The sequence below is a fragment of the Epargyreus clarus genome, unplaced genomic scaffold, assembly GCF_041222505.1.
Source record: "Epargyreus clarus isolate Ecla_fem2 unplaced genomic scaffold, WU_Ecla_fem_2.2 ptg000011l, whole genome shotgun sequence".
Classification (NCBI taxonomy): Eukaryota; Metazoa; Arthropoda; class Insecta; order Lepidoptera; family Hesperiidae; genus Epargyreus; species Epargyreus clarus.
In genome coordinates this window covers 6,273,566-6,301,245 of record NW_027332219.1, presented here as the reverse complement: position 1 = coordinate 6,301,245, position 27,680 = coordinate 6,273,566, and the positions used below count along the sequence as shown (strand labels likewise).

Here is a 27,680-nt window from a genome sequence, read left to right as displayed (position 1 = left end):
AAAAGCAATTAAAAAGGCCTTGGAATTCAGACATCTTTTATCTAGACGCCGGCAAAAAAGTTTTCGATCTATTTTTAAGTAAAGATTTAAAAGGAGCCGTAACTAAGTGGTACAGAATGGTGGTAGAACTAGTATGGTTTAAACGGGGAGGTACCGCCGTCACACTTATCTGGGGTTGATTATAAATGTCTTTGAGCGGCGGTGGCCACTTACCACCAGATGGACTGGCAGCTCGTATGTTACTTCTATATTATATAAAAAGTACTAACTACTTAAGTAAAACTTAAATAAACTTACTAACTTACTTAAGTAAAACTTCTATATTATATAAAAAGTACTAAATACTAAAGTAAAAGTAGAATTCTGATATTCCTCTATTCACTAGTGAATGAAGAACATAAGCCTATGCTATGCATATGCATGTATGTTAGCCGTCTATCGAAGTTTAAACCGCCTGAAGCCTCCATCTCAAGTTTGCATCGCTTTACTATCCAATAATAACTAGGAGCTATTGCTTATACCCTTCGTAGTATGGAAATAGTCCTAAAATACCAAAGGAGCTACGAGAGAGAATTATATAATTACTAGCTGACCCGGCAAACCTTGTGCTGCCATATAAAAAAAAATGTTAAGGGTGAACAACCCTTATCACTTAGGGTATGAAAAATAGATAGTAGCCGATTCTCAGACCTACTGAATATGCATGTAAAATTTGGTGATGGTAAAAATTTCGGAGGAGTACGGTAACTAACATTGTGACACGAGAATTTTATATAAAAGACTAATAATACATAATTATATTATTAGGTACAAAAGTTATGGTTAGATACTCGACCTCTCTAGGTCCGAGGTTTTAATCTAAGGCATATCCTGCATTTTGTATTAGACATTTTTGAAGGTGGTAGAATGCGGTTCTACGGAGGCACCACTGCACACCTATTTCTACCCAATAACAGCAGTTTTAAGCGCTGCTGTGTTCTGGTTTGAAGGGGTGGTAAGGGTGACATACTTTTCCGAGGCATCCCAGCTTAGTTCTCAGGGTTAACGGCGCATCTGTGGCTGACCTCAAGAATATTATTATATCGAGGGTTGATTACAAATAACAATGGGCAACAGTAGCCATTACCATCAGGTGGACTGCACGCTTGTCTGCTATTCTAATAGTATTCAAGAAAGAATAATTATGACTTGATATAACGGTGAAGGATAATATAGTGAGATACCTATTGCCTTTTTTTTTTTTTTGTTTACGAGGGGGAAACCTTGAAAAGGTACCCTATACCGTGGGAGCGGCACGGAGTTATATGGGATTCTTACCGCACTAAAACCCCCCCGGTGGCCGTCCTCGACGCTGCGTAGAGGACTCCGGGATCTCCAAAGGAACGCAACCGGAGTCCTCTTAGCGCGTTGCCCCATCGGGCTCTGCCCAGGTGAGCTTGATGCTCGCCACACCGTCTGGTGGGTACGACGGTATGCGACCACACATACCGCCGTCCTTCCCTGGGTCACTAGCCGGGCGGTTCGAGCTCCCACTCTTGCCGCCCGCAACCCCGGAAGCCCCTTTTAGTCGCCTCTTACTCGTACGACAGGCAGGGGATACCGTAGCCCTATTCTGGTCCCGGAACTACAGGGACAGAGATACCTATTGCCTAGGAGTTCTAAAATAAAGTTCTCTACGATGTGTGAAGTACTAAATACAGCAAAAAATGACAACAAGAAGCCCATTTATTTCTTAAGTTTAAATTTGATAACAGTCAATTATTTTAAAAACTGTAAGCTTTTCGATAGCATATTGTGGGGTAAAATCTCTCTTTAATGACGAGATTAATAATTTATTTTTGTCTCGGTCGACTTTTTCTGTAGCCTATAAATTTATATGTTTCATACATTATCTCAAAAACGGTAAACTTTTGGACAGCTTATTATAGGGTAAAATCCGTCAGTAATGACACGATTAATATTTTTGTCGTCTAGTTCGACTTTTCTCGTAACTCTGTATACATAAATATGTATGTTTTATACAATACCCCAAAAATAGTAAGCTTTTGGATAAAGAGTGATTATAGGGTGAAATCCGTCAGTAACGACCTGATAAATCAAATCAAATCAAATCAAATCAAAATTTTTTATTCAAAATAGGTTCTTTACAGATCACTTTTTGAAAGTCAAAGCAACTACCACCACTTCACAAGGTGTTTCGTTATGGAGAAGAAGCGGCGAAAGAAACTCCATAACACACATCTTTTTAAAAAAAATGTTTTTGACAATGTTAACTTAACGTAATGGTACATGTGGAGCTGGAGCTAATTCAGACCACACCGTTTTGTCAGTCAAATAATCACTTACTTTATAGTACGCTTTTTTACATAGCGTTAGTTTAACGACATGTTTAAACTTTTTTTCTGTGAGATTCAAAATGTGGTCGGGTATTTTATTGTAGTAGCGAATACAGTTGCCCACGAAAGATCTAGCCACCTTACATAATCTATGTTTAGGAATTGCTAATTTATTTCTATTTCTGGTATTAAAGTTATGGTGGTTACTATTTTTTTCAAACATATCAGTGTGTTTTCTTACATACATAATATTTTCATAAATGTATTGACTATGCACCGTCAATATATTAATAGTGGGAAACAGTTCTCTTAGGGACTCACCACGCCGCAGACTATATATTGACCTTATTGCTCTTTTTTGAATAGTAAATATAGAGTCTATGTCAGCAGCACTGCCCCACAGTAGAATGCCATAAGACATAATGCTGTGAAAGTAACTGAAATAGACAAGTCTGGCAGTGGGTATGTCTGTTAACTGTCTAATTCTTCTGACTGCAAAAGCTGCAGTACTAAGTCTGCTGGACAAAGCAGAGATGTGGGGACCCCACTGGAGTTTAGAATCAATGGTAATCCCCAAGAAAACAGTTTCATTGACGAATTGCAAAGTCTCACCATTTAGAGCGACATTCATCCCCGTACTCCTTACATTTGGTAGCATAAATTTAATACATTTAGTTTTATTAGAATTTAAGAGTAGGTTGTTTGCATCAAACCAGTTCTGAATCCAACAAAGAGTTTCATTAATATCGTTCATATCCTGTGATTGTCGTTTTACTCTAAACACCAAGGAAGTGTCATCAGCAAACAAAACAACCTCAGATAAATCCTTTACTACATTTGGCAAATCATTTATATAAACTAAAAATAGAAACGGACCTAGGATGGAGCCCTGAGGTACACCTATTTTAATATTAGAACCTGCTGATAATGCTCCATTTACTTGCACTCGTTGGACTCTATTGTTTAAATAAGAATTTATCAACTTTAGAGAATTTCCCTGAATACCATAATATTGTAATTTTAATAATAAGGTTTTATGATCAACACAATCAAAAGCTTTAGACAAGTCACAAAAAATACCTATAGCATCATGTGCTTGTTCCCAACAATCAAAAATATGTCGCAGCAATTGAACACCAGCATCTGTGGTAGAACGGCCTTTAGTAAAGCCAAATTGCTTTTGATGTAAAAGATTATTTAGTAATATTATGATTGAATGATTAATAACCTGTACACTTAGCATGAGTCTTTACATTTTGACAAGAATGACTGTTTTTGTTTACGTATTTCCCATATATTTCCAATCAGTTCTGATACAATCCGCTAGGGGGGGGGGAGGGCAAATACGTAAACAAATATCAAAACAGTAATTTTTGTAAAAACTCATACTAATAGCAGGTACGGTACAAATATGTATATTTAATACTAGCTATAAAATGAGAGAATTTCGAGAAATGCCTGAACTCATATCACAATTATCACGTTACTAAGGCTCTTATGTAAATTAATAACTCTTCTGTACAACGGCTTCAATTTGAACGTATTATTCAAAAGTTTTCTAATTAAAATTTGAGCTTGACGACAAACTTAGTCGAATACACAAACTTATAATTTAAGTACATAGGGTAGTTACCCAGGTAACTGACCTACTTAGGGTGGAATATTTTACTTGGAAAAAGGTTTATTATGAAACGACTTTTGCCCGCGGCTTCGCTCGCGTTACGAAGTAATATTTTCATCCCCTTTTTTATCCCCTTGGGGGTAGAATTGATCAAAATCCTTTCTTAGCGGGTGCCTATGTCATAACATCTACCTGCATGCCAAATTTCAGCCCGATCCGTCTAGTGGTTTGGGCTGTGCGTTGATAGATCACTATGTCAGTCAGTCACCTCTGAGTTATATATATTTAGATAGAAGTAGCTAACGAGCCTGAAATCGTAGTAGCGGTAGTAAGTGGTAACTGGATATTTGTAATCAACCCCAGATAACATTAAATTCTTACCTGAGGTCGGCCACCGATTAATTGCTATTCCTGAGGACTAAGCTGGAACTTATCGGAAAAGTATGTCTCCCTTACCACACCCTTCAGACCATAATAAGCAGCGCTTAACACTGCTGTTATAAGCAGAAATAGGTGTGACGGTAGTGCCGCCGGAGTCGAACCATCATTCTACCACCATTGGTTGTCATGACATTGCATCATTAGTTTCATGACGTCATTCTAAATTCAATATGGCCGACACGTCAAGATGGCGGATTTTTGCTACTTCGAGAGATTTTTGTTTCTCATCATCTAAATCGAAACTCGGTCCTCAGTAAAGAGACTAAATTTCTACCATCAGACACTACTCGTACTCGAAGGCTATAAAAAGGGTAGCAACCAACACATACCTATATTATATTTATAGAATGTTCCTGCAATTTCATTGGACATAAAGTACAGTCGCAACATAAAGCGTAGTTGGTTGCAGTCGTGAAATTGGTTGCACGTTCAACGATAGCTACTGAAATTTTAACGATACTCAATCGTCTGCCCGATATTACTCTGTAAGGGCATGTGTACACTGTACAGACTTAAAAATAGATGAACGTATTGAGGTTCCAAAAATACCTATACACCCAAGTGTTCATAAGTAGCTGAACAGAACTAGCACCATAATTAGATGACGTCGTAAAGTTTCAAAAGTAGATGAGTACAGTGTCAAAAATAGCTGAACAGTGACATATCATATTAGTGACGTTAGCTATACGATACCCTATTTTGCCTAATAACAGCAACCTTAAGATCTGTTGTGTTCTGGCTTAATGGGTGTAAGACAAAATACTTTTCGCGAGGCATTCCAGCTTAGTCCTCAGGGATACCAGCGCATCTGTAGCCGACCTCAGGTATGTATATCCAATTCGCGAGGCATTCCAGCTTAGTCCTCAAGGGTAGCAGCGCATCTGCGGTCGATCTCACGTAAGGAATCCTATCTGAGGTTAGTTTCAGATGTCCAAGGGGGACAGTAGCCATTTACCATCAGGTGGATTGCATGCTTGTCTGCTATACCTATATTATAAACTAGCTGACCCGGCAAACTTTGTACCGCCTCAAAATCTATTTATCAAATATATTTCATATAAAACCTATAGGCTATATTACTCGTGGATAATGTAGCTTTCGATAGGTGAAAGAATTTTTAAAATCGGTCCAGTAGTTTTTGAGCCCATTCATTACAACCAAACGAAGAAAAGCATCCAAAACCCTCATTTGACGAGCCCCGTGCCCAGCAGTATGACAGTAATGGGTTAATGACAATATACACTTAGAAACCAACGTAAATTATAACTGACATCGCGTATAAAAAATACGAGATAATGCCTTTATTGCAAAGTCACTTCAACAGACAGTAAATTATGTTAACCTCATTTTCCCTTCTCTAAATGAAATGTTAAATGGAGAATGCAAATGGTGAATTTATGAAATTGCAAAACTGACTCTTAGCACTGAAGTGCATTCAGATGTCTATGGCGGGCTGAAATTAAAATGGTATTTTAAATTTCAGTTTATGTTTGTGGGTTATTAAAGATTGTACAAAAATCTCTTTCGGACTCTTGATTTTTACGGCTTTATCCGCTCTGGGTAATGTTTTATAACGTATGTATGCGTGGATGTATGTATGTATGTATGTATGTATGTATGTATGTATGTTTGTTTGTATGTATGTATCTTTTGGCACAACTTACAGCTCAAATGGCTAGACGGCTTTTAAAATATGTATGAGGTGTCCGTTGGATTCGTCTAAAGTGTGAGGAGGAGTGATTGTAAACTATTTTTTTAAGGAGACGTATAATTTATTATGATAATTGTTTAGTCACTCGATTGCGGAGGGTAATGTTCTTCGAGCGTATGTATATCTGTGTATGTTCTTTGACACACCCTGAAGCCCAAATAGCTTGACGGATTTTAACATATGAGGTGTTTTATATTTTTTTCTAGTTGCGACATATGTAAAAATCCGTCATTCTGTCCTTGCTACAACCAAACAAAAAGACGTACATATTCAAAAAACATTACACTCCGCAGTCCGGTAAAAAGTAGTCAAGTTTTTGTTTTCTGATTATTTTCTAGTTGTGACACGATATGTAGAAATCTGTCTTTCCGTTGCTGCACACCAAACAAAAAGACATACATGTTCAAAAAACATTACCCTCGGGAATACAGTAAAAATAAACAGAATTAGAATTAGAATTAGAATAGCTACTATAGAAGAATGATAGCTGATTACCTTCAATCTTTATACAGGAATAAATGTTTTATAGCTACATTTGAATGGTAAAAGGTTAAGGAGGTCGTCTCGAAGATTTATGGGATTGGAAGTGTAACGGTTGAATGGTTTGAGATTTTTATGATGTCCTCATTTTTATATTGGCTTTCCGTTTTCATAAAGTAGATTACTTTTGTTCATGTATTGTTTGAAATTGTTTATATATTTCATTAAATTTGGCTCATTTTTTTAATATTAGAGTAGCAGACTAGCATGCAGTCCACCTGAAGGTAAGTGGCTACTGCCGCCCATGGACATCTGTCATCAACCCCAGATAAGATTAAATTCCTATCTGAGGTCGATCACAGGTGTGCCGCTACCCCTGAACACTAAGCTGGAATGCCTCGAAAAAGTATGAATCCCTTAACACACCCTTCAAACCAGAACACAGCAGCGTTTAACACTGCTGTTATTACGAAGAAATAGGTGTGGCGGTGATGCCGCCGGAGTCGAACCACAAAGTATTCTACCACCAAATTCAAGATCCACATCAAGAGTCTAACCTACCAGCAATTTCTATTTAAAATATTATATATGCAATTCAATTTCACTTTAACATTTCTTATGTACCATTCCATTATTCATCATCTATCGGCCAATACTGGCGTCTCATACAATTTCCCAATACATATTACTCACGGATAAATTTTACGACTTATCGTATGAGGCATGACACTGTATAGGATTATGTGAAACTTTACGGTTCGAAGATTTTACGATGTGCGACGGAATAAACCATCCGAATCTCCGAATTTGTTTTTCGATCAACACATGATAGCTTTTTGACAAGGTTCAGTAGTAAGGGATTTGTTTCGAACTAGCGTCCGTGGACGGTTTTGTTTGCTTTTACCCTACGGAGTAATGTTTTATAAGCAAATTTATTTACATACATACATTTATGTATGTTTGCATGTATGTATGTTAGTATGTATGTTTTATGTATATCTCATATGTGTTTATAACATTTCTTTTTACTTAAAAAACTAAGTATTTTCCGGGTTTAAAGCTTTTTTTTATAATATAAGATTAGCAGACGAGCATGCAGTCCAACTGATGGTAAGTGGCTACTGCCGCCCATGGACATCTGTAATCAACCCCAGGTAAGATTAATCTTACCCTAGATCGGGCACAGATAAGATAGAGATAGAATAAGCTGGAACGCCATGGATAAGTATGTCTCCCTTACCACACTCTTCAAACCAACTACCGCTTAATATTGTTTATGTTATTAGGCAGAAATAGGTGTGACGATGGTGCCAAAGTCATTTCTTTCATAATTCAAAAAAAAGAGCCCGGGATTTGAACCCTGGACCCAACGTTTACTAACATTATAATTAGAAGTATAAAATACTCATTACTACAAAACCACTTTCCGACTGTATAGGGAAAACGTAATCTCGGTAATGTGATACTGATGGTACAAAGAAATGTCCTTGTAATATTTTAGGCAAATGGAAAACGGAGATGTATTCATAAGAAGATTTTCAATGTCTTTTACTTATTACATTATCTGAGTTTGATTTGAGAATTCACTCAATGATACACTTAAAGTCCATAGAGGTGTTGTGTTGGTACTATGGACACTCACAAAGACGAATATACAAAACCCAGATCCACAAAGAAAAAAAATCTAGCCGGGTATCGAACCTGGATCTCTGCATGTCAGACCGGTATGATGACCATACCACCACGCAGATCAAAACTTTTAAATATGATGTGTTGTTTCAAAATTCTTACATAAGCATACATTTTTACATGCATAATGATTTCTGCCATCATAAGGTTTTTACCATCTCCAAATTCAGTTCAAAATCAGAGCTTGGGTATCGAACCCTGGACTCAACGTGGCACTAACATTATAATTAAAAGTATTAAATACTCATTACCACTCTCCGTCCGAATTGGGGAAACAAATCTCGGTAATGTGATACTGATGCTACAAAGAAATGTACTTGTAATATTTTAGGCAAATGGAAAACGGAGATGTATTCATAAGAAGATTTTCAATGTCTTTTACATATTACATTATCTGAGTTTGATTTGAGAATACCGAATGCTTTACAGATATTGAAGATAGGTTTTTTGTGTGTCGTGGGTGTTATGAACACACACAAACACGCATATACAAACACTCAGACCCAGAAGCAAAATCCAAATTCATCGTTTATATAGCTGTCTAGTCGGATCGAACCTGGATCTCTGCGTGTCAGGCAAGTATGATTGCTGCGCCGCTACGAGGGTCGTCAGTACCATTGGTTTTACATACTATGGCAGAACATTCAATACTATAGCAAAATATGTTCAAGTTTGAACCACAAAGAGTTCTACCACTTTGCAATAGAAATATCGTTGAACCAATATGGTACGAGGGAGGTACAACCGTCATGAAGTAGTTGGTGGTTGTAAGTGAACCCTTAAGGGACTACCAAGAAAATCCTTAGCAGTGTCTACTTAATAGTTGGTTGGTGTACTTTACATAAATAAACATAATTATTATAAAAATCATTAAGGAGGCAGTGATAGCCTAGTGGTTAAGAAACTCGGCCTCTCGATCGAAGGGGTCCGAGGTTCAAATCCCACGCACCTCTGATTTTCGAAAGTTATGTGCGTATTAGAAATTAATTATCACTTGCTAAACGGTGAAGGAAAACACCGTGAGGAAATCTACATACCTGAGAGATTTAAAACAATGTCAAAGGTATGTGAAGTCTACCAATACGCACTTGGCCAGCGCGGTGGACTACAGCCAAATCCTTCTCATTATGAGAGGAGACCCGTGCCCAGCAGTGGGACAGTAATGGGTTGTTGATGATTATAAAAATCAAAAACCCGACTGCCACAATAGACGAATCCGCGCCTCATATATTAAAATCCATTAAGGGATAGAGCGTCCCAAAGAATGAGATATACATATTACATACGCCTGAAAATATCCCCTTTTCAATCGGGTAAAAGTCTAAACAACTTTTGTTTGTAAAATCAATTGTATTTACATTAAGAAATTGAAACAAATTTCTGCTCACAAATAAAATATTATATAGTGAGTATTCAATCTCCCAAAGTGAAATACCGAAATACAGTCCCAAATATCCTGAGTGGTTGCACAAACTGTACGAATATATCCTTGATAAGTAAAATAGAAAGATACTTCACCGCCTTGTATTTGAATAAAGCCACAAAATAATAATTTTATTATTTATTGTTTGAATTTTTGGCAATGAAATTATTTTAGAGAAAATTTACGTATAAATAGCTAATACCACGTAATTGCGTAATAAATAAATAAGTAATTCAAACATTTTAGCGACATTTTAGAACGGATACATGGCAACACCTTATTTACGCAACAATTTCAATTCTCAAAACTGGTTTCTCTTTCTTATTAGGAGTGATCAATCTATGTATTTTATTCATCTAAGGAATATATAGAATAGGAGAAAACAGGCAGGAACGTTACAATATTCAATTTCTCGGCTGTCACAGAGCTTAAAAGTATTAAAACCCTCTGTGGTTCGACTCAGGCAACACCGCCACATCTATTTCTGCCTAATAATAGCAGTGTAGTGCTGCTGTGTTCTGATGTGATGGGTGTGGTAAGGGGGGCTCACTTTTCCAAGGCATTTCAGCTTAGACCTCAGGGTAGCGGCGCACCTATTGCCGACCTTAGGCAGAAATCTAATCTTATCTGGGGTTGATTACAACTGTCCATGGACTGTAGCTACTTATTATCAGGTGGAATGCATTGTCGTCTGCTAAAAACTAAAAACTATCGAAGAAAAGAAGTGAAATTTGTTACAATCATTCCTACATTTTTTTTTTATGTGGGGAAACCCTGCATAGATTCGTCTCATCCGCAGGGGCGGCGGAGAGGATATCCCGGAGTTCTATCAACTAAATCCCAGGGTGTTTCTCTTTGTTTTGATCACGGGAACACAAACAGACAGCAAAGGCTTAGTAATAGGCTTCCGTTTTTAATCTTTAAATACGGAGCCCTAAAAAGGGTCGCAGTTCGAAATCCAACTCTTTTCAAAACCACTAACAATCTACGAACAAAAGCGACAAAAAATCTAAAAAGACTATTCCCCACTTGTTCCCACTTCTGAAAAAAGTTTAATGATCTGTGAAACTTCAGGTACTTTGTCATGATAAATAAAGTTCTATCCGCGAAAAAGTGGGCTTTTACGAGGCAAATTCTTAAACATCTCACGAACAGGACTTTTAGGTATGACAAATGACTAAAAGTTTTCCGTTCATAGTTTAAGGATATTTTTGTGGAAACGAACTCTTTAAGAGCTGAAGGAAATATAGAAATACATTTGATAGTAAATCCTAATCTTATTTTATATTAATATTATCTTAATAATATTATCTTTAATCTTAATCTTATTTTATATTAATTTTATCTTGATACCTACGTATCTACAAAAATACAATATAAAGATTAAAAAAAACTACAAGTAATCTAATCGTAATATGACTTGAAAAGTGAATCGATTCACATTTTTTCGTACCTTACAAAGTTATAAAGCTTCTAAGCATCAGATAATCATACAACACAATAAGCATCAATCATATTTTTTAGGATATTTAAGTTATCTTTTTGATAATACTTTTTCCTTGTTGATACATATAAAACAGGTCACATGATAAAGATAACTAAATAAAGAATTGCGTCATCATTCTAATCTTCGAACCGCCATTTTCACTTGCATACGAATCCCAAGTAGACCTCCCAACTCTATTAGTAACGCTTTTTGATTATTTTGGGCTCGAAGGCGATCAAATAAACGATCTCACTCCGAAATCCATTGACGATCTGAGATCCTGATGTCGGTAATATTCTCCTCCTGGAGAATATAGCTACTATTCAGTATTAGTCCTAATATACTTTTGTGTAATCGTACGTATAATATTAAACGGATATATAGTTAACTTGAGGTAATGCCTCCTATGGACATCGGTAAGCAACTCAAAGAGAGAAAGAAACTATGTAATAATAAAATGAATAACAATACATATATGGTTAGCATTTGATAAATAACTTTGTTTAAGACAGGGTAACATATACAATTACAATTAGAACTTTTGAGGGTGTTAGAGCCCTTTGTAGTTCGACTGTTGAGGCATCACCTATTTCTGCCTAATAACGGCAGTGTTAAGCGCTGGTGTGTTCTGGTTTGAAGGATCTGGTAAGGGAGACATACTTTTCCGAGGCGTTCCAGCTTAGTCCTCAGGGGTAGCGGCACATCTGTGGCTGACCTCAGGTAGGAGTCTAATTATCTGCGGGTGATTACAGGTGTCCATGGGCGGCAGTAGCCACTTATCATCAGGTGGACTGCATGCTCATCAGCTACTCCTATATTATAAAAAAATACATACCCACGCTCTACAAACATTACTCCCCACTGGGGTAAAGACAGCAAAATTACACCGTTTGCGCCAAACGACGATTTTATTCCAAGAATGTGAATTGGGGTTACTCCGGCACTCTCTGATTACTGATGAGGTCAATTTGTAGTCCGGAATAATTTTATCGTTGTGCTTATTAAGAAATCTTATTAGAGTACATAATAAAGGGAGATAAATAAATGAAATATACATTCATACAAGAAAAGCAAGATAAGACATTTTTATAATATAGAAGAAGTAAATGAGCATGCAGTCCCCCTGATGGTAAGTGGCTACGTGAGATCTTTAATTAATACATGTTACAATTAGGATCCTACCTGACGTTGGCCACAAATGCGTTTCTAGTGTTGTTATACCCTTTTTTTTACGAGGGGGGAAACCTTCAAAAGGTTCCCTATGCCGTGAGAGCGACACGGGGGTATGTGGGAATCTTACCGCACTAAAACCCCCTCGGTGGCCGTCCTCGGCGCTGCATATACGACTCCTGGATCTCTAAAGGAACGCTGCCCAGGTGAGCATGACGCTCGCCTCTCCGTCTGGTGGGCACGACGGTATGCGACCACATACCGCCGTCCTTCCCAGGGTCGCTGGCCGGACGGTTCGAGCTCCCACTCTTGCCACCCGCAACCCCGGCAGGCCCTTTTAGTCGCCTCTTACGACAGGAATACCGTAGCCCTATTCTAGTCCTGGAACTACAGGGACAAGTGTTGTTACAACTGAGGACTAAGTTGGAACGCTCCAATACTTTTCTTATAAGTTTTCTATTACAACCTTCATATCAGAATAAAAAAGCGGGTGCCATTTGTTATAAAGCAGAATTGCAATTTTACCATAGAAAGATCTTCCGCCAAGGCTATGTGATTACGCATGAAGAGTGGCCGTCTTCCAAAAGTCTCGGTTGGCAGCTTGTATATATGCAAGACATTAAGAAAACTTCAATAGCGTGATTAAGAAGCCTTCCATCCATCAGCCTTTTGAGGTCCACTGTTGGACATAGGCCTCCCCTAATCAGCGCCACTCCAACCGGTCCCGTGCCCTTTGAATCCAGCGGTTTCCCGCCGTCTTTTTTGGGTCGTCGGTCCACCTGGTCGGGGGGCGGCCTGAACTCCTTTTGCCTACGCGTGGTCGCCACTCGAGGACCTTTCTTCCCCATCGGTTATCGGTCTTCCGAGCGATGTGGCCGGCCCATTGCCACTTCAGCCTGCTAATTTTGAGAGCTATGTCGGTAAGCTTAGTTCGTCTACGGATTTCATCATTGCGAATCATGTCTCGTAGCGAAATACCAAGCATAGCTTTCTCCATAGCACGCTGAGCGACTCTGAGTTTTCGAACGAGGCCTACAGTAAAGGACCACGTTTCGGCGCCGTAGGTCACTGGCAACACACATTGCTCGAATTGATTCGACTTCAGGCAGTGAGGCGCATTCAGAAGAGGCTGATTCAGAAGCGTTCTTTCTTAATGACTTGTTGAAATCCACCACATCGCCTTTGCAGGATCATGTAGCGCCATATCTTGAGGAGATGCGGGAAATCACCACACAAACTTTACTATCTTTTGTAACGTCATAAAGACCATTTATTTTATTTTAATAACCGAATAATTATTATGTCTTTAATCCTTATTTAATACGAAAAGTAACTTACAGTTCAACATGTCAACCCTAACTCAATTCATTGTACGTATTCATTCTCGGTAAATTACTACTGCTTTTACCCTAACGGCTTTTCCGAGAACGTCAATTGAGCCTTATTAGTGGAGGGTGTCTGATTGCTAATAGGGATAATTTCAGGTCTGGGCTTATGTAATATGAGCGTGTCGTGCGGTTTCACCTGCGCTTAGACGTGTAAATCAGCAGATTTAATGGGTTTTATTTTTTTTGTGCGTAACCCTAATTATTGTTCTAAAATATAAGTAGACTTTACTATTCCTTATAATAGCTGTTAACTGTTAGTAAAATATCGTCAAAATCGGTCCAGCCGTTTTGGAGATTAGTCAGAACAAACAGACAGACACACAAAAAATTTTAATCATAGTTTTTTGTTATAAGTAAGTACCGCAGATAATTTCATCATTTAGTTAGATGCTGTTTTACGACACTTTAATTATATTTATTTATATCGTTGGTTGAGTTCGTCTTCAACACATTACTGTCCCACTGCTGGGCGTCTCCTCTCACAATGAGAACGGTTTAGTAATAGATTGACAACGACTTTTCAAACTCTAAACGTATATAATTTTGTATTGTACGTATTAATTTGTTTTAATTAAACCAATTTGTTTTGTTACAGATCTCAGAGCATCTCTCAGTTTCATCTCAAGAATATTTGAAGGTAAGTTTTTCTTTATTTACTCACTCGAACACACAAGTTGGTTATCTTTCTTAGGTTGTTTAGCCTAAGGCTCACCCCATTGACTACTGTTAAAATATATACATATACGCGGAAGTACAATGAAAACTTTTATTTATTTTTTAAGTCGCAGACCACGCAGTACTTAAAGGTAAGTAGCTATAGCCCATGGATATATATCATCACGATACCGGCGCCGACAGTTTGGGTTCCGTTTTTTTTTTCTTTATATATTTTTTTTTTTTATATATATTTGAACCTGACGATAAACCAGACGTGCTACCTGATGGAAAGTAGTCAACGCCGCCTATGGACATTTGCAACACCAGAGGAGTCGCCAATGCATCGCCGGCTTTGAAGGAGAGCTCTTTTTGCACCTTTTTTTAAGAACCCCATGTCATAGCGCTCCGGGAATACCTCAGAAGGAAGTTCATTCCACATCTTGCACGTCCGTGGCAAGAACGTCCGCGCAAATCGAACCGTGGAGGACCGCCACGAGTCCAGTTGGTGTGGATAGAACTTCATAAATATAGGAGTAGACATATAATATAGGAGACGTAGAAGTATAATTATAATATAGGAGGAAACGTCAGTCCACCTGATGGTTAGTGGCTACTGTACCATCTGTAATCAACCCCAGATAGAATTAAATATTTCTACCTGAGATCGGCCACAGTTGCATTGCTACTCTGAGGACTAAGTTGGAATGCCTCGGATAATGTTGTCTTCCTTATCAAACACTTCAAAGCGAAACACAGTAGCGCTTAAATTCCATATTAGTCCTCAGCGTTTGCATCGCATATGGGGCTGACGTTGATCTAATCTAATCTTACCTGGAGTTGCTTACAGTTGTCTACGAACGGCAGTAGCCACTTACCATCAGGTGTACTGCTTGCTCGTCTGCTACTCCTATATTAGAAAAAAAAAACAAAAAACACCTTGAAATCTCCCCATGACGGGTTTTACCACTATTTATACGAGGTACGCGATAATTTACAAATTGCGAGACAAATGTAGGTCATATTTAAGGAATGTGTCACTAAATTACGATTCAAAATAATTTAGTAATAATACGTTTGGCGCGAACTCATAAGCTAACAAATCATGTCAAGATGGCTGCCAAGATACGTAATTAAATATTTGTTAGTTGTCGTGGTTTGATCATAACTTTATATTATATGTTGCCTATTGGGAATTGTTGGTGTTATTAGGGTTCCGTATATAAAACGACTCAGTTGATAGGTGGATATAGATTTATTATTATAGAATCAAAATTCACAAGATCACACTATAACAATTTTAACTATTTAGGGAACAGACTATGAGGTTAGAAAATAACAAGTATAGCCACGTTAATCGTCAGCACTCGGTGAAGTCCACGACCAGAATGCTCCTCCCTGTTCACTCGAGCGCCGCCATGATGACATCCCCACTTCACGTACCCTCTCTCATTGCAGATCAAATTAAATACTTATTATTTTAATGCTTTATAATAAAATATGAACTATTGACGACAACACGTATGAAATATTTTCCTTTTATTAAACCATTACACCAAAGGCTATTTTTATTACGAAAGTAGCAAAAAAGCATTTTTTTTATATTTATACCTAACGATAAGGCAGATGGCTACCTGGTAGAAATCAGTCACTGTTGCCTATGGACATTTGCAACATCAGAGGTGTTGCCAATCTACAGCTCATGGCCATTAATCAATCCCAGATAGGATACGAGTTCTATCTGAAATCGGCCACAAACACGCCGCTACCCTTGAGGTGTAAGCTGGAACGCCTCGGAAAAATATGTCTCCCTTACCACACCATTCAAACAAGAACACAGCAGCGCTTAATACTACTGTTATTATGCAGAAAGACTTAAGGCAGTCCTGCCTCTTGGATTGACCCAGAAAGGGTTCTATTGGATTACAAAGCATTGAAAAGTTAGAACTTTTATGGATTATAAAACCTTTTTCTGATCAAATCAAAACGCAAAAGCCCCGAGAAATGTCTCATCAGGTCTCGTTACACTGCACTAGAGTTGAATATAAATCGTGTTAGAGAGTGCCGACACTTAGTATTAGAGAAATGGAAATGCTGATTCGATAGAGAGGATAAGATTGAGACAAAAGGATTTTAAAATTCTGTCGTTTTAAAGTAGAATTCGAGATTAAAATTTAATTTGAACATACCTAAACTTAAAATTGTATAGTTCACGCCAAACAGCTAGTCCGCTCTGAAATTGTTGCGGGCAGGTGTAGTCATATGCCCTGTAGTTCCGGGACTAGAATAGGGCTACGGTATCCCATGCCTGTCGTAAGAGGCGACTAAATGGGGGCATCCGGGGTTGCCGGCGGCAAGAGTGGGAGCTCGTACCGTCCGGAGAGCAACCCCGGGAAGGACGGCGGCATCTATGGTCGCATGCCGTCGTAAACACCAGGTGTGCGGGAGGAGCGTAAAGTGCTCCCCCCAGGGCAGAGCCCGACCGGGGCATCGCGCTCGGAGGACTCCGGTTGTGTTCCATCGGTGATCCCGGAGTTCTCCACCAAGCGCTGAGGACGGCCACCAGGGGGGTTTTAGTGCGGTAAAAATCCCACATGACTCGGCGTCGCTCCCATGTCGTCGGGTACCTTTTGAAGGTTTCCCCCTCGAAAACAAAAAAAGGTGTAGTCATATGCTGTGGCGGCGCTATTCGTTTCTATATTCAGACTAGACTAGCAGTTTTACGCGGACTATAATTATATGTTCTAGTTATAGATTAATTATCTGTACAATGACGTCACATGGAATCAAAGGATTAATGGAACTCCTTATAAAAACATTTTCTATTAAATTGAATTGTTAATTATTATTATTATTATTATGTAAAGTGCGTTTTAATTATTTTCCGCCCATTATTGTTTTATGACGTTTATTGGTTTTTGATTCGTATGACGTTTCAAATATGGCGGAAGGCGTTATCGGTATTGAAAACTTAAAAATATAAAGTGAATTTCTGCAACCATCCTTTATGATTTAATATCGACAAATTTACATAATTTAGGGCTATGATAATTATAAGTAAAAACATTATAGTGTATTATTTTGACATAAATAAAATAGAATAACGAATGTAGACACTCAAAGAATTTTCAACAAAATGACAACTAAGCAGAATTCGTACAAATTATAGCCGATTCGACGAAACATTGTTCTTTGTGCAAATTATGAACAAACAATGAAGAACAAAGGACCTAATTCCTTGAACAATTTAATAGATTGTTCCACTAATCAAAACCTTGTCCTGAAACCGTTTGTACGTTGAAGCAAATATTATTTATATTTTTTTGTTCTTGTTCATTAAATTGTAATACACGTTGAACTTCGAAGAAATCGCTGGTCTAAATAAAAGGAAATGGTAGGAAAGTTTTAGTAAATCTAAGGTTTCATATACTATGTGGGTCACGCTAATGAAATGTATTATTTGATTATATGATTAGATATTCCTACCTGAGGTCGGCCACAGATGCGCCGCTACCCCTGAGGACTAAGCTGGAACGCCTCGGAAAAGTATGTCTGCCTTACCACACCCTTCAAACCAGAACACAGCAGCACCTAACACTACTGTTATTAGGTAGAAATAGATGCGGTGGTGCCGCCGGAGCCGAACCACAAAGGATTCTACCACCTTCAAAATGTACGAATGAAACGATATTCCTCCGCACTTTTTCTTCGATTTCGTGTTGTTTTTGTACCACTTAACTGCAATGTTAGCATTGTTCCGCGTAAATTACACCATGACAGTCGGAGACGTAATGGGAAAACAGTCAGCCATTTTACGTATTTGTGGCTTCCTTCAATTACAAGACTGTGAGATATCTTTACTAATATATGTTTGAAATATAAACCTTTTAAATGTACTATTTAAGTTATTTCTATACTATTATTTTCTACATTTACAAAAATTTTCTATTCTACAGAGAAACTGCGTAATGATTTTTGCACTTGTCAGTAAATGAAAATTTCTAAATCGTCAGATCTTAAAGTTTACCTGACAGCGATATGCGGTAAGCAGTGTTGGTGCGATAAAATAATATTGTCAATGTATCAAAAAGTAATAAATCAATAAGTGTCCAATCCAATTTTCCATGGTGAATTTAGGTCGCGGTTCGATTTTCAGACATGTTCAATTTTTCAAAATAGGTTGTTAATATGTTTAATTTTATTATTAACTCGCTACTAATATACTTGGTTTACACGTATCAGAAATAAGGTATACTAAATTATTAATAATCCAATGTTTTGCGTGCCGATGACCGAAATTTGACAATGTATGCCAAGGACGTCTTTACTGTGTATGAAAATTATATTGTCTATACTTCCACGCAATTATTTTTTCAAATTCGATTACAAAATTCAAATTAAGAAATTTCTTTGAAAATACCATTTTATTAATCGTCTTATTTAAATATTTTCCGAAGAATACTCTTCATCGCTTCTCGCGCCTCGCTCGCAGACAAACCTGTCAATAACGACAGGCAATTTCCCTCGGAAAAATGCAAAATTCAATTCTGGAATTGTCACTTCGGACAGGGTTGTCAAGTTCACGGTCTTATTTCACTACCCTCGACTTGAGGGTGAAATGACATTTAATTTGGGGTACATTTTAACTTGAAGACAACTAGATTGTGTTAAGTGGTCACTGCCGCCTAGTTTAGTTTTAAGAGACACGAGTCTTAAGGGAGGCAACATAACTGTCACTAACGAAAGTCGCTGGCAGTCGCTCACGACCTCGCTCGCTTTTCGTAACGAGTGATTAATAAATAAATCGGTTAATAAATAACCCACTATTCCTACAAATATATCGGTTATAAAAATCTTTTTTTATTACAAAATAATCGATTAATTAAACATTTAAACTGAAAGAAAAATGAATTGAGAATTTAAAATATATTATTGTTATTTAAAAAATCGGTTATTATCACACAAAAATTTTCACGCCCCTATACTATATAGTAGCTTCGTAGTGCAGTACAAAAGTGTCGATAAAGCACATTTAATATGAACGAAACCTTGAAACATGCCGTTAAGCGAAGTAACACTTCCCTCCATTAACCTTTATATACCATTAATGCTTAGAGGCAGAGATAGAAGCTAATGTTTAGTTGTTGGTAGTTTTAAGTAAAGAAGTTACACTTCTTTTGGTACTGAAGAAACTGATTAGTGTATTTTATGTAACGGAAGTGTTACGCGTTGGTTACGAAAGTTGTGAATGTAAACAATTAAATTTTCTCTTTTATGAAGAATTTCAACATGCAAAGGTATGTGAAATCTACCAAGTGCGTATTGGTAGACCTCAAACACCTTTAAAAACTTTTTTATCTCTCAGGTATGCAGGTTTCCTCATCGTTAAAGCGCAAAATATTAGTTTTTATTATGTGGTTAAAGTAAGTGATAATTAACTTCAATTATGTACATACCTGAAAAATCAGGCGTGCCTGGGATTCGAACCTCGGACCCCTAGGACACCGAGTTTCAAACAATAGGCTGCATTGCCACCCCTGGACTTAAATTATTAACGAAGTTATTGTGACAACCCTGAAATCAAAATTGGCAGTCTGAAACGAAAATGCACTTGGGACTAAATTGAAAATTTCAGCGGAACTAGCATAAATTGATGAAATAACTTGGACAAAATTTTGTGTTTTTAATTTTCTACTATGGTAAAAACTCAATTTTACAAAACTTACTAAAATCGAAAAATTCTCGTGTTAAGCGCCGCTGTGTTCTGTTTTGAAGGGTGTGGCAAGGGAGACATACTTTTCCGAGGCGTTTCACCTTAGTCCTCAAGGGTAGCGGTGCATCTGTGGCCCACCTCAGGTAGGAATATGTAATCCTATCTGGGGTTGATTACAGATGTCCATGGGCACCACTTACCATCAGGTGAACTGCATGCTCGTCTGCTACTTGTACATCATAAAACAATCTTACTTTGTATCAAATTTAATACACAGAGCTCTAATAGGCCTAAAACTTTATGAGCTGTAAAAAAGATGACACCTCCAAGATTGAAGCCGGGTCCATTACCCTACCCTTGTTTCAGCTTATCTCCGTAATAAACTAGAACGGAATACGTCCTACTTTAGTTTTTACGACCCGCCAAATTTATGAAGAGATCAAATATATTTTCACGTACAAAGAAGCCGGGCCTAAGAATGGTTTTTACGATAACACTAATTTACGCTTTTGCTAAAATATTTCTTGGTATTTTAAGTTAAAAGCAGTGATAGCTTTTCTTTTTGTTCACGAGGGGGAAACGTTCAAAAAGTTTTATGGAAGTGACGCTGGGTTATGAGGGATTTTAACCGTACTAAAACCCCCCTGTGGCCGTCCTCGACGCTGCATTGAGGACTTCTGGATCTCCAAAGACCGCAACCGGAGTCCTTTTAGCGCGTTGCCCCGTCGGGCTCCGCCCAGGTGAGCTTGGCATGCGGCCAACCATGCCGCCATCCTTCCCGGGGTCGCTGGTCGGGCAGTTCGAGCTCCCACTCTTGCCGCCCGCTACCCCGGAAGCCCCCATTTAGCCAATCACAGATAGGATTCTAATCTTATCTGGGTTTGAGTACAGATGTGCACGGGCAACACTTTGCGGTGGTACAACAGGAGTCGAACCACAAAGAGTTCTACCACTATCAAAACTTTCTCACAGTGAAAGAGACCCGTGCTCAGCAGTAAGATAATAATAGTTGACGAGAAAAACCTAGTATTATAACAAACATGATATCCAAAGCAAGTTATCACTGACAGCTTATTGTGTTTCCGAAACGTTATTATATTTGTGTCAGGAAATAACGGTTAGGGAAAACCCACGTTATTCTAAATGATTTAAGACAATATGTTTTTCGTTGCGCGCTATTTTTGACGCTATTCATATTGTACATTAATATATTAGAAAATCTAATATTATATTTATAAGTGTGAGTTTGTCTGTTTGTTACACTTTCACGCCTTAAGTACATAACCGATTGTCATGAAATTTTGTACACACGCTGTCAGGGGTTCAGAAAAAGATTGTAGAGTACTTTTTATTCCGATAAATAAAAACTGTAACCGTGAGCGAACCCGCGGGTAATAGCTAGTATACTATAAATACGTTATATAATATTCTGTCAGAAACAAATGTTACTATCATGACAAAACATATAATGTCACTTATTGTGTTTCTATATCGTTATTATATTTGTGTCAGGAAATAACGGTTATGGAAAACCCACGTTATCCTAAATGTTTTAAGACAATACGATTTTCGTTGCGCGTTATTTTTGTCACTTTTATCTATTATGTTGTACATTATTCGAGTAACTATTGCATTATTAATATTTGCTTTTCTTTTATAGTATAGTAGTAGCACAGGAGCGTGCACCTGGTGGTGAGTGGCTAACACCCATGGACATCTATAATTAATCCCAGATAAGATCACAGAACTACCTAACATCGGCTACAAAAGCTAAGATGCTACTCCTGAGAACTAAGCTGGAACGCTGCGGATAACTATGTCTCCCTTACCACACCCTTCAAACCAGAACAGCAGCGTTTAACATGTCATTAGACAGAAATTGGTGTGACGGTCTCCGAAGTCGAACAATAGAGAGTATCTTCAAACCTTTAAGCAAATAGCTCGTATATTAATTCACACGATCCCTTATATCGTCCCTTCGATCGCCAAAATCAAACATGGGTATTGGGTAGTATAATGCAATTTTTCCTGAAGGAAATCCGATAGCATCGGTAAACACTTCGCTGGCCGCGGGGTACTAATGGGATGTTATAGACCCTTAACCACGGAATTAATGTACTGGAATGGAAAGCCATGATTTCTATTGTTGTAATAATTTAGTATAAGTAGTGTTGGTTTTAGTTCATGTATTTTTGTTAAAATCTGCTTTCAAAATTTGATTAATAATAATATAATCCTCTAAAGATAAAACCTAATAAGTATGCCAAATTTCAAGTTAATCCGACGTTTTGAAGGGGGTTAAAATCATGTTCAAAGATTCCGTTACATACTAACATACCAACATACATACGTCTGAAGCTAATAAAAGCGTATTAAAAAAGGGCCATTTATTTTAAATGGGGGGTTGCCATACAAGAAACCGATATTTTTCGACGCTTTATCTATTGAACCGGAATAGGTTTGAAGAACCCTTTGTGGTTCGACTCCGGCGGCACCACCGCCACACCTATTTCTGCCTCATAACAGCAGTGTTAAACGCTGGTGTGTTCCGTTTTGAAGGGTGCGGTAAGGGAGACAGACTTTTCCGAGGCGTTCCAGCTTAGTCCTCAGGGGTAGTGGCGCATCTGTGGCCGATCTCAGGTAGGAATATCTAATCCTATCGGGGGTTGATTACAGATGTCCATGGGCGGCCGTAGCCACTTACCATCAGATGGACTGTATGCTCGTCTGCTACTCCTATATTATAAAAAAAAGGTATAGATAGGTACATTTTACTTCAATTGCTGCTGTAATAACAAATACCAAAAAAAGTTAAAATCTCGTGCGAGTTTAACATGCACTTGGCCTTTAAGACCTCTAAGGCGTTCAAATTTCTTTATATTTTTGTCACCATTTACACAAGCCACAAATAATTTCTATTACGCACAGTATTTTCAAAAAAATTACTTACGTGCCTAGAATTCGAACCTAACTATCATTGCCTTACAAAACTCTTATAACATAAATTGTCGTATATTGTCCACCTCATATTTTAGAGTAGCGTAATACAATTTCTCGTAGAGGAAATGAGATACTACCTCGACAAACACTTCGGCCCACGTATATAAGTTCAGAGTAAATTGAGACCTTCCAGGTAGATCACGGATGTAGAAAGGACTGGATGAGTTGAATTTTACTAGTTTTTATCTAGTGGTCGAATGACATAATATGTAAAACGCGATTTTTCTACGCTACAGTGGAAAGTAATGTTTTTCGTGTTTTAAGCGCACATTACATCCCCGGCTTGACGGGATTTAATCGTTTTTTTTTATTTTATAATAATCCTTTTTTATTTTTTGTTTTTTTTTTATATAGGTAAAAATAATTTTATAAAGGAGCAAACAAGCATACCTACCTGATAGTGATAAGTATTACAAACTAAAGTGATAATAAGCTTCTAACCACAAGGCTACCTATGACTTAACACCTGGTGTGCGGGAGGAGCGTAAATTGCTCCCCCCAGGCCAGGGCCTGATAGGGCATCGCGCTTGGAGGACTCCGGTTGTGCTCCGCCGGAGATCCCGGAGTTCTCCACTAAGCGCTGATAAAAAAAATAGGCTACCTATGACTTTATATCTTCGAGTTGATAAGTAATATTGGTTTTGTGAACCTAGCTTAAAGGTCTGCAAAACATTCTTCATTATTAAGGGATGAAAGAACACGCCACGCCATTATGCTCTGCAAAAAAGCCTTAACAATATAACATTTCGCAGACTACTATTCTAGTATTTGATTGATTTTTCTTGTCTTTTTTTCGAAATTATCACGTAGATTAACGGTAAAAGAAAATATTATAAGCAAGTTTTTATAGATGAGATTTTTATATGACGAAAGTACCTACCTACTAAACGAGCATACAGTCTACCGAATTCTAGTGGCCACGGCAGCCGATGGATATCTATAAGCAATCCCAGATACGATAAGAGTCCTATCTGTGGTTGGCCGAAGATTCGTTGCTACCCCAGCAATCTACTTCGCCTCGGAAAATTATGTCTCCTTTGCCACACCCCTCAAAACAGAACACAGCAGCACACATTGCTGTTATTAAGAAATAGGTGTGACGGTGGTGCCATTGGAATCGAAGTAGAAAGAGTTCTACCACTTTCAAACAATTCTTGCAGCCGACTGCGTGGTTTAATTACGGACTGCATGCAATTCAGGTTGCAACTGCGTTATGTCGAAATGACTGCACACGATTTAACATATCAATTTCAAACATGCAGTCCTTTTTTTTTCTTTTCGAGGGGGAAACCATCAAAAGGTACCCGACGACGTGGGAGCGACACCGGGTTATGTGGGATTTTTACCGCACTAAAACCCCCCCGTTGGCCGTCCTCAGCGCTTGTTGGAGAACTCTGGGATCTCCAACGGAACACAACCGGAGCCCTCCAAGCGCGATGCCCGGATCGGGCTCTGCCCTGGGGGAGCGTTAGCTCCTCCCACAACATCTGGTAATTACGACGCTATGCGACTATACATACCGCTGTCCTTCCCGGGGTGGCATACTGGACGGTTCGAGCCCTCTCTTGCCGCCCGCAACCCCGGAAGCCCCCTTTTAGTCGCCTTTTACGACAGGCAGGATATACCGTAGCCCTATTCTAGTCCCGGAACTACAGGGACAATGCAGTCCATCTGCGGGAGCCTTAAAACAAAACTTCTTCTAGATGTCTCGTAGGAAAAACCTCGGAACATTCATCAACAAGAACAATATACTTACCATCAAAAAACTACAACACAAAATCGATACTAATTCCATTAGTTGTCAAAGTTTTAATGCACAATCTATATTCTGAAGCCGTTAAGATGTCTAGACGATATAATCCGTCGAACCGATGCAACGCTGTGACTAATTACTCCGTCATAAATTGTATAGACGACACAGCAAATGCTACGGTCAATGCCTTGTATAGAAGTTTTAAAGCTAATAGAATTGGTGGTAGAACCCTTTGTGGTTCGACTCCGGCGGCACCACCGCCACACCTATTTCTGTTTAATAACAGCAGTGTTAAGCGCTGCTGTGTTCTAGTAGTGTGGTAAGGGAGACATACTTTTCCGAGGCGTTCCAGCTTAGTCCTCAGGGGTAACGACGCATCTGTAGCCGTCCTCAAGTAACAATGGTATTTTATCTGGAGTTGATTACACATATCCATGGGCGGCAGTAGCCACTTACCAGGTGGACTGCGTGCTTGTCTGCTACTACTATATTATAAATAAAATAATTAAAAAACGTGGATATATTATGGGTTTTAATCTCTCCGGAGTCAAACCACAGAGGGTTTTACCACCTTTACTACATACATACTACACTCACTTTATGTTTCAGCGATCGCACAGGTACGAGTAGTTACCTCAGTAGGACTACCATGAGTTTACAAAAGTATTACTCGCTAGCGACTGCGTAAAATAAATGTATGAAAAATTGTACAGCGCCTCTGGTGGTTACTCGTAGAACTAAAATCCGTAGCGACGTAACTCGATACGTAAAAAACCTATCGAAATCAAATCGCTAGCGAATGTCATTATGATCTATTGCCATACAAATTCGGTCCCATGAGTCATTAATTTGACAGACGTTGTCAAGAAATACCGTAACGATAGTAGTTATGTTATTCACTAGCAAAATGACAATAGTTTTCTATTTACCATTTCTATAGTGGCGTTTCTATGCCAACTCATGGTAATGCTACAGGTAGCATCCTGAATACTGTACACAAACTCCCTGAGAACCTGCCATACGTCAGAAGCGCTGAAATTATTAACTCGTGTGGCAAGACGCGATTGCCAAAGTTAGATGAAGCTCAAACTCTGAACACTACACCTGACATTAATCTTGAATAACCATGTTTACGCGTTTACAAGTAATTTACACGTATTTTAATTAGAGTACTCAATTTACTATATGTAAAAGTAACATCTAAAGTAATAGTAGCCAGTAATGGGCTGACAGATGAAACTTGTTCTCTCAATCGGCGGGTCTCCGAATCAGTTTTCGGGGTTGCGGGTGGCAAGAGTCTGAGCTAGCAGGAACCGCCCGACCAGCGACCCTGGATAGCACGGCGACATATGTGCGCATAACGACGTACACAGGGAAACGCATTCAGAGGACAGTTGTGTACCTTTGGAGATCCCAGAGCCCTTTAGAGTATGGCCACTGGGTGGGTTGTGGTGCGGTAAAAGCCCCACATAACCCGTGGTCGCTCCCAGGGCGTCGGGTGCCTTTAGAAGGTATACATGTTCCAAAAATAACGGTCTCATTCTTTGGCACGCCCTATAGTCCAAACAGCAGCAGTTGCGAGCAGGTGTAGTCAGACAATTTGCTATGGCGACGCGATTCAATTCTATATTCAGAGCGGACTAGCAGTTTTACGTGGACTATACGATAATACCGCTGTGACGTCACAAGCAACTGCGACAGACTTCCGCGACAGGCAATTGACAGGGGACCAATTGGACACTGTCATTGAGCGCCGAATGTAACCTAAGATGGCTTTTGTGATGTACGACGACGACTCACGACACGACACTATAACCACGACTTTGTAAATTTTTTTTTGAGAAATATCTTCCAGAAATTAATTATAACTCATTATCATTTCTTATATTCTAGCAGGAGTGTACCGGCTGAAAATTAAATGTATTCTAAGAAAAAGTCGAAATAATATGGCACAATAATTAAGAAAATCCATTTACACCACTCATGGCCTATGAAAACTGCTTTTTATTATGCGACTGCGACAGAATTGAGAACAGTCAGACTATCGCGACAGGCAATTGACAGGGGACCAATTGGACACCGTCATTGAGCGCCGAATGTAATCTAAGATGGCTTTTAATATGTACGACGACGACTCACGACACGACACTACGAAACGACGACTTTGTCATTTTAATTTTTAGAGATATTACTCACCATCATTTCTTATATTTTAGCATCAGCGTAACGCCTTAAAAGCTTCCATTATGTTATGTATTTTATGTAAAAAATCAACAAAAATGACCTAAATTGTAAAACTGCGTCTTATTATCTATGCGTTGGTGACAGGATTGAGAAAAGACTGTGACAGGCAATTGACAGGGGACCTATTGGACACCGTCATTGAGCGCCGAATGTAATCCAAGGTGGCTTTTATGATGTACGACGACGACTCACGACACGACACGTCATTTTAATTTTTCTTAGCGATATTAATAATCATCATTGCATATGTATTCTAACATGAGCGTATCCGCTTATAATTCAAGTTTTTATGTGAAAAATCTATAAAAATATCCAAAATGAAAAAATAGATTTACACAACTGTGATAACTCCCCCTCAACAAGTGTCATTTTTTAGTATATCCTATTTCTGAATTTATTTTTAGTACTTAGAAAAAAAATAGGAAATTTTAGTCTTATTTGAAAACCTACTTGTACAAAAAGTTCAACCTCGAGACCCGAAAAATACTTACATAATTAAGAAAAGATAAAACCCAGGGATATTAACACCTTGAAAAAACTACGTAAGCAATAACTAAGTACGCATTACTTA

The 27,680-nt window shown here is 38.4% G+C and overlaps 1 protein-coding gene across 1 annotated transcript in view; it reads left to right on the top strand.

Moving 5' to 3' along the window:
- Positions 1–27,680, top strand: part of SPR (Sex peptide receptor) — a 278,220-nt gene that overhangs the window by 112,963 nt on the left and 137,577 nt on the right. Inside the window, exon 2 of the mRNA XM_073077619.1 lies at positions 14,341–14,382. The gene's annotated coding sequence lies outside the window, so the exon portion shown is untranslated. The remainder of the gene's footprint in view (positions 1–14,340; positions 14,383–27,680) is intronic.